Raw genomic sequence first — 8,688 nt, 5'->3', positions numbered from 1 at the left:
CTTTCAAACATTATGCACTTTAGAGGTGTACATAGCCGCTGTTTCAGCGTGTCATGTGGGAATTGACAGGACCCTGGCTCACCACCTGGTGCTGCGGTTCCTAAAGGTGTATGTCATCTCAGACCGGTCTCTAAACCACCGGTCGCCCACATGGGAGTTGCCACTAGTTTTGGAGGTACTGTGTTCGGCCCCCTTTGAGCCTCTGGATTTGGTGGATCTGAAGATCCACTCCTACAAAACATCCCTGCTCTGGACTTTAGCCTCGGCTAAACCTGTTGGGGACCTACACCCTTACTGTACTAATTTAAATTTAAGGGGATGTTGTGTCCAAATGCAGCCTTCGCCCCGAAAGTCAATGCTATGCCCTACAGGTCCTTAGCTTTTGAGCTATTTCACTTTTTCGCCTCCTGGTTTTGCTTCTGAAGAGCAACAGAGGTTACATGCTCTGTGTCCGGTGTGAGCTTTACGCACCTAGATTGAACAGACCGGGGATATCCAGTTATGTGACCAACTTCTTGTCTGTTTTGCTAATCCAGCTCGTGGCAGGGCGCTCTCTAAGCAGGATCTCTCTCACTGGATTGTAGAGGCTATCTCCCTGGCATACAGCAGCAAGGGGCAAGGGTGACCTAATGGTGTATGCGCCCACTCCACCAGGGGTCTGGCAGCATCTTGGGCATTGTTTAAAGGTTTGCCTGTAGGAGATATTTGCGCTGAGGCGAGTTGGGCATCACCACACACCTTTGTGAGGTTGTATCGTTTGGATGTCACTGCTCCCAGTATATCACACGGTGCGCTTACGGCTGCGACAAGGGAAAGTCACTAGGCAGTGGGCCATGTTTGCAATACCCAGACTGACGCATCTGGTGGGGTCAGGTTTGGGTGGTCTGCCATGGGGAATTTAATTTACTATCCGTTTGAATAATTTTGCACGCCCAATTTTTCAGTTTTTGATTTGTTAAAAAAGTTTGAAATATCCAATAAATGTCGTTCCACTTCATGATTGTGTCCCACTTGTTGTTGATTCTTCACAAAAAAATACAGTTTTATATCTTTATGTTTGAAGCCTGAAATGTGGCAAAAGGTCGCAAAGTTCAAGGGGGCCGAATACTTTCGCAAGGCACTGTATGTACACAATCTTCTAACCTTAACCTTTTCTAAACTGACTATCGTATTTGCTGATTAAATCAGACTTTATTAATATAATGAGTAATCCCGGAATGTAATGAGTTAATTGACATGAAAACTAGAGAAAATTGCAACTCTACTGAGCCCAATGACTACAATGAATGGCTAAGTTACTTCTGGAGCTGGAGCAACAAGCAAGCTACAAATACCAAGTCAAACACATGTTGAAGGGATCCGTCTTGAAATGGCAAATGACGCACTTGAGAAACAACCGCATCGATTAAAGCATTAGACTGGACCATATTTGAGGAGGTATTTTCTTCCCTCATTTACCACAATGCTGAATGTACCTATGTGTGTCTTACCTATAGGTAACTGCCAAAATAAAGAAAACACCGACAAAGTATCTTAATAGGGCGTTGGGCCACCACAAACCAGAACAGCTTCAATACACCTTGGCATAAATTCTACAAGTACCTGGAACTCTATCGGACGGATGCGACACCATTCTTCCATGAGAAATTCCATCCTTTTGTGTTTTGTTGACGGAAAACAGCGTCGCAGGCGCCACTCCAAAATCTCCCATAAGTGTTCAGTTGGGTTGAAATCTGGTGACTGAGACGGCCATGGCTTACATCGTTTTCATGCTCATCAAACCATTCAGTGACCACTCGTGCCCTGTGGGTGGAGCATTGCCATCCTATGGGGGCGTAGCCATGGTAACCTAAATAATGGCCTGACCAGCCTCTTTGTTACATGACCCAAAGCATGATGGGATGTTAATTGCTTAATTAACTCAGTAATCACACCTGTGTGGAAGCACCTGCTTTCAATATACTTAGCAACCCTCATTTATGCAAGTGTTTCCATTACTGTGGCAGTTACCTGTATGAGCAACATTTGTGTGTCAAAACAGATGTATGGAATACTGCGGCATAAAACAAACCCCTCTATTGTCAGCCACCATCTTGCCAGGCCGTTTTCTCTCCACAGCACAGCAGCTGAACTTCACCCAAACCCACAGCCAGAGCCCATACCACAGCACACAGGGGGGTGCTTACTGTGGAGTGAGTGTGTGTGTGTTTGTGTGTGTTGTACTGCAGGACTTTAATCCACAGATCCGCATCCCATTGGCAAGGCTCATTGAGCTAATTAATAATGCGGCACAAAACAGAGCGGGATGGGAGTCATTAGGGAGCTGCAGCTGTGCTCTCTCAGCCCTGTGGTGTTGTGCCAGTGTGTGTTTATTGTGTGTATGAGTGAGCGTGGGGGAGGATGTGAGAATGCACACATACATGACTTCATGTGTCACGGCAGAGACGAGAGTTCAGATAGAGGGCCTGCATTTGAATGTATGTGACTTTGAATGTGTGACTGCAGGTGCTTTAAAGTAAGAGAGTGAGAGAGAGAGATAGAGTTTGTGTGTGAGAGAGAAATAATGGCCATTTTACAGACACCCAGTCCAGCCTCACCAAGCCCTCCCCAGACAGACACGTCCTCCTGACAAACTCAGTTAAGATGGCAGCCACTTTCCTCTCTCTCACACACATGCACCCTGCAGGGGAGAGGGCCGCCCCTTTCCTCTCTCACACACACATGCACCCTGCAGGGGAGAGGGCCGCCACTTTCCTCTCTCTCACACACATGCACCCTGCAGGGGAGGGGCCGCCCTTTCCTCTCTCACACACACATGCACCCTGCAGGGGAGAGGGCTGCCACTTTCCTCTCTCTCACACACATGCACCCTGCAGGGGAGAGGGCCGCCCCTTTCCTCTCTCACACACACATGCACCCTGCAGGGGAGAGGGCCGCCCCTTTCCTCTCTCACACACACATGCACCCTGCAGGGGAGAGGGCCGCCCCTTTCCTCTCTCACACACACATGCACCCTGCAGTGGAGAGGGCCGCCCCTTTCCTCTCTCTCACACACATGCACCCTGCAGGGGAGAGGGCCGCCCCTTTCCTCTCTCACACACATGCACCCTGCAGGGGAGAGGGCCGCCCCTTTCCTCTCTCTCACACACATGCACCCTGCAGGGGAGAGGGCAGCCCTTTCCTCTCTCTCTCACACACACATGCACCCTGCAGTGGAGAGGGCCGCCCGTTTCCTCTCTCTCACACACATGCACCCTGCAGGGGAGAGGGCCGCCCCTTTCCTCTCTCTCACATACATGCACCCTGCTGGGGAGAGGGCCGCCCCTTTCCTCTCTCTCTCACACACATTCACCCTGCAGTGGAGAGGGCCGCCCCTTTCCTCTCTCTCACACACATGCACCCTGCAGTGGAGAGGGCCGCCCCTTTCCTCTCTCTCACACACATGCACCCTGCAGTGGAGAGGGCCGCCCCTTTCCTCTCTCACACACACATGTACCCTGCAGTGGAGAGGGCCGCCCCTTTCCTCTCTCTCACACACATGCACCCTGCAGGGGAGAGGGCCGCCCCTTTCCTCTTTCTCACACACATGCACCCTGCAGTGGAGAGGGCAGCCCCTTTCCTCTCTCTCATACACATGCACCCTGCAGGGGAGAGGGCCGCCCCTTTCCTCTTTCTCACACACATGCACCCTGCAGGGAGAGGGCCGCCCTTTCCTCTCACACACACATGCACCCTGCAGGGGAGGGGCTGCCACTTTCCTCTCTCTCACACACATGCACCCTGCAGGGAGAGGGCCGCCCCTTTCCTCTCTCACACACATATGCACCCTGCAGGGGAGAGGGCCGCCCTTTCCTCTCTCACACACACATGCACCCTGCAGGGGAGAGGGCCGCCCCTTTCCTCTCTCACACACACATGCACCCTGCAGTGGAGAGGGCCGCCCCTTTCCTCTCTCACACACATGCACCCTGCAGGGGAGAGGGCCGCCCCTTTCCTCTCTCTCACACACATGCACCCTGCAGGGGAGAGGGCCGCCCCTTTCCTCTCTCTCACACACATGCACCCTGCAGTGGAGAGGGCCGCCCCTTTCCTCTCTCACACACACATGCACCCTGCAGTGGAGAGGGCCGCCCCTTTCCTCTCTCTCACACACATGCACCCTGCAGGGGAGAGGGCCGCCCCTTTCCTCTCTCTCACACACATGCACCCTGCAGGGGAGAGGGCCGCCCCTTTCCTCTCTCTCACACACATGCACCCTGCAGTGGAGAGGGCCGCCCGTTTCCTCTCTCTCACACACATGCACCCTGCAGGGGAGAGGGCCGCCCCTTTCCTCTCTCTCACATACATGCACCCTGCTGGGGAGAGGGCCGCCCGTTTCCTCTCTCACACACACATGCACCCTGCAGTGGAGAGGGCCGCCCCTTTCCTCTCTCTCACACACATGCACCCTGCAGGGGAGAGGGCCGCCCCTTTCCTCTCTCTCACACACATGCACCCTGCTGGGGAGAGGGCCGCCCCTTTCCTCTCTCTCACACACATTCACCCTGCAGTGGAGAGGGCCGCCCCTTTCCTCTCTCTCACACACATGCACCCTGCAGTGGAGAGGGCCGCCCCTTTCCTCTCTCTCACACACATGCACCCTGCAGTGGAGAGGGCCGCCCCTTTCCTCTCTCACACACACATGCACCCTGCAGGGAGAGGGCCGCCCCTTTCCTCTCTCTCACACACATGCACCCTGCAGTGGAGAGGGCCGCCCCTTTCCTCTTTCTCACACACATGCACCCTGCAGGGAGAGGGCAGCCCCTTTCCTCTCTCTCACACACATGCACCCTGCAGGGGAGAGGGCAGCCCCTTTCCTCTCTCACACACATGCACCCTGCAGGGGAGAGGGCCGCCCCTCTCTCTCACACACATGCACCCTGCAGTGGAGAGGGCCGCCCCTTTCCTCTCTCTCACACACATGCACCCTGCGGTGGAGAGGGCCGCCCCTTTCCTCTCTCTCACACACATGCACCCTGCGGTGGAGAGGGCCGCCCCTTTCCTCTCTCTCACACACATGCACCCTGCGGTGGAGAGGGCCGCCGCTGGTGTGTATAATGTATTCATGATCCAGGATCAAGACAAACAACATCACACCACAAACTCCAGGTGACTGGGAGACATTGTGATTAGAGTCAAAAGAGGAACAGAGAGTATTCATGGAAGTCCTTTACACTAAAGTTGCTTGTGACAGTGCTGTTCTGTTAGCATGTTGTTACACAGCTCCACTGTGTGATGACTCACTAAGCCATGGCGTATAATAATAATAACTGGCTGATCAAAACAATCTAATAATGAGAATGCAGTATATTGTCAATTTATTGTCTTACAAAATAAATGCAACATAGTGGAAATGAGTTAATGTGCAAAAACATTCATTATAACAATGCCAGCTTAAACTCAAGGCAGTGAGAAATGTACATCTATAAAAAAAACATGGACAAGACAAAAATCTTTAAAACAAAACATTAACTTCAAGTACAAACTATAGTACATCACAATTTTGTCTGAGCTGTTCAGAATGGTGTGTAAGGGAGGAAGCATCATTGGAGAGGAGCCTGCAAGGAGGACTGTACACTTGAGCCCCTTTTCCATTACAAGCTCAACCTCCATTACAAGCTTAACCTGAGTGGTATAACAACATGGTGCAAGAACATTTGAGTGCCCTTTATGTCATCAACAAGGGCTTATTCTTATTCATACATGACCTAATGGGACGTACGTTACAGAGAGGGCTTTACAAGTACTATGCACTAGTGTGGGTAAACAGTAGGACATTGACAGTCAGAACTTTCTTAGTAGTAATGGTAGGATTCCCACAGAGGAAGAGACTGCAGAAGTCCTTCCAAGATGTAACAAAGGTAAGGACAGGGAATGCGCATACATACAGCATCAGCAAAGGTCAATCGTTGGCTTGAACATGTACTAAATTGGTCAAAGGAGAAATATTTCTATTGCAATGCTGTTACAAAAATACTGAAACTAGTCTACATTCACTCCCAATTTGCAAACCACTGCTGAGACCAAGTGGGAAACAAGAACAACTACCATAATGACCACAAGAAGGACCCTGGTTTAAATTGAGAGTAAGATGTCATTAGCCTCAGGCTAAATTAGTGGTTCCCAAACGTTTTCACTTGTGCCCCATTCCCCATTGGGGAACACCCCTGCATATATATATTTTTGGGGGGGTGGGGGACATGCCCCTCCTGAACCCTCACGTCCCACCCAAGGGTCGCACCCCACTGGGCTACATCATGAAGGCAACATAAAGTCATGGCTCTTCATAATAGTGGGTCATTATTGGTAACAAGCTCTGCTGTTTGAGACTGGGTGAGGGAATAGAAAACTCATTAGGAGGTGTGATTGACAAACTACATTTACCTGGAATATGTAGTGAGGTATTTCTTAGCCAGATCTGGGTGTAATTGCTTCAAGGTAATATGCTACAGAATGTCCTCACAAAGGTCAGAGGTCAGAGACAGTGCAGCTGTCTACATGTTGTGAGGCAGTACACACCACAGTGAGGTAAATACATACATTTATCTTCTCTGTAATGGATATAATAGGATCTGAGGAGAGTCATTGTGATGCAGTATGCTTCCACATGGCCTATAAACATGAGAGCTCTGGGGGAAATGCTGCTCAACTGGGAACTGCTGTGTGAGAGGGCCTGGGAGAGCAGAGAGGCAGGACAACACCATCTGACAGCAATGTTACAGCAGAGTGATGAGTCATTGAACAATTTGTAAACACAATGTGAGTGTGTTCAAAATTTAAGGTACAGTGGAGGATAGTGATCCCATCAAACATTGCCACTAGATGCTGATCTAAGGCAACTCCTACCCCCAGGCCAATAACTGCATTGTTCATTGAGGCTGCTTGGCTAGAGGTTATGTGCTCAGTAGGGATAGGATGCCTTGTTCCTCCAGCTTGGCCTTGGACACCGCCTCCCAGCAGAGTGCATGATGCCCTCCACTCGTACCTCCATGCCCGCAGCCGAGAGGGTTGCTGCTCTGCATCCCCCAATCCCCATGGTCACGCCCAGGGCAGACACAGTGCTATGTCACAGGGGGCACAGGAGGGCCTCACATTCCCCAATGACTAGCTCGGGAGGGCATCAGGTTCTTGCCGGTGGTACCCATGAACACGTGGGCACGGGTTGTGTAAGAAGAAATGGCAGAATAATACAGCTGGCTCAGCATACAGCTTGCGGAAGAAGTTCCAGAAATGGGTGACTCTCACTTCCCTCTGAATGCAGGCCATGCCTTTAATTAGTCGCTTTGGGTGCTCTGAAGGGGGATGTCCCACCTCACCAGTGATCTTCAGCCAATCATGGACATGGTTCACCTTACCAACGGGGACCTGAGAGCAGAGGACTGATGATTAGGTGGATAATAATACAATACTCTACTTTACCTTGAATTTGATCAGATTCAAACAGAGTGGACAATGTTATTTAAACATTCTTCATGTGTACCCTTTAATTTCCTTTTCATCCCAATCCCAGACCTTTTCATTCTGCAATGGTGAAGATAAGAATTACCAGTATTCATACATGATAAGAGTTTATATTATCCTCTATCAACCAAAATCTCCACTATTTACCTTTTGCCACTTACAACGACCTTGGAAAGAATGCAGAGTAGAGGGGCCTTGAATGGAAGAACTAGGCTAACAAATCACGAGCATTCCAGTGGCAATCCACGACCTTGGAAAGAGTGCAGGGTAGAGTGGCCTTGAATGGATGAACTAGGCTAACAAACCACCAGCATTCGTTGACCTGCTTGCACATCCTTACCCCGGCCTGTGTCATGCCGAAGCGTCCCGGGTTCATCGGACAGACGCGGCTGACAGCCGAAGGGAATCGTCTGTCCGCAGCAACAGTATGTCTAATCGAAGCAGCAGTGCAGTTCACAGGCATACGCCAGTGGATTGTAGCGCACGGGCTCACTAAACGACTGGTGGCGAAGGTGAACTTTCAGCTCCAACTCCACGTGCAGAAAACCGGAGGCTACCATGGAACCGTACAACATTGACCACCTGACCCAGTGTCCGGTTCTTCCTTCTCCACAACTCCCTTTCCATCTCTGCAAAGAAATCAATGGTATTTAGCTTATTAATGGGAGTGCTAACTCAGTTAGCCCTCAACCTTAGTGCCTATTACATTCAATATCCACATACACAATTACGAGTTATTTTAAAGTAGGCATATCAGTGATAATGCGCAGCTCTCTTATACCAGAACGGTTGCATTACTGTCGTTAAAACAGCACCTTTGTCGCTGTAGTTGCTCTGTACCTTTGGAGTTCATGTCTGTTCATCCTGAACGGATGTTTTCCGGCAACAAAGCCAAGCAATTGCATTCTGGGAGTGGTAGTTCCACGCAGATAGGCTACTAACCATTCTAAACGAGGTGGTCCTTTTCTTTTATGTAAACAGCACCACCTACCGTTGTCTGCACTAATATCAATTGGCATGTTTCTACGGGAACACAGAAGTATGCCTATTTTATCCTGTTTCAAAGCTCAAAGGTTTTCCGTCTCTGATAAGAGTGTCCTCGGATCTGTACTGAGACGTGTTCGACAAGACGACACACACACACTTAAATAGGTAACACTACAAACAAAAGCTATAGTAAATATGGGC

General features: G+C 50.2%; 1 pseudogene; it reads right to left on the bottom strand.

Moving 5' to 3' along the window:
• Positions 1–5,340: 5,340 nt before the first annotated feature.
• Positions 5,341–8,376, bottom strand: LOC135539891 (single-strand selective monofunctional uracil DNA glycosylase-like; annotated as a pseudogene).
• Positions 8,377–8,688: the final 312 nt, after the last annotated feature.

The sequence above is a fragment of the Oncorhynchus masou genome, chromosome 5 (assembly GCF_036934945.1).
Source record: "Oncorhynchus masou masou isolate Uvic2021 chromosome 5, UVic_Omas_1.1, whole genome shotgun sequence".
NCBI lineage: Eukaryota > Metazoa > Chordata > Actinopteri > Salmoniformes > Salmonidae > Oncorhynchus > Oncorhynchus masou.
This window is presented reverse-complemented; position numbering and strand designations above follow the sequence as displayed.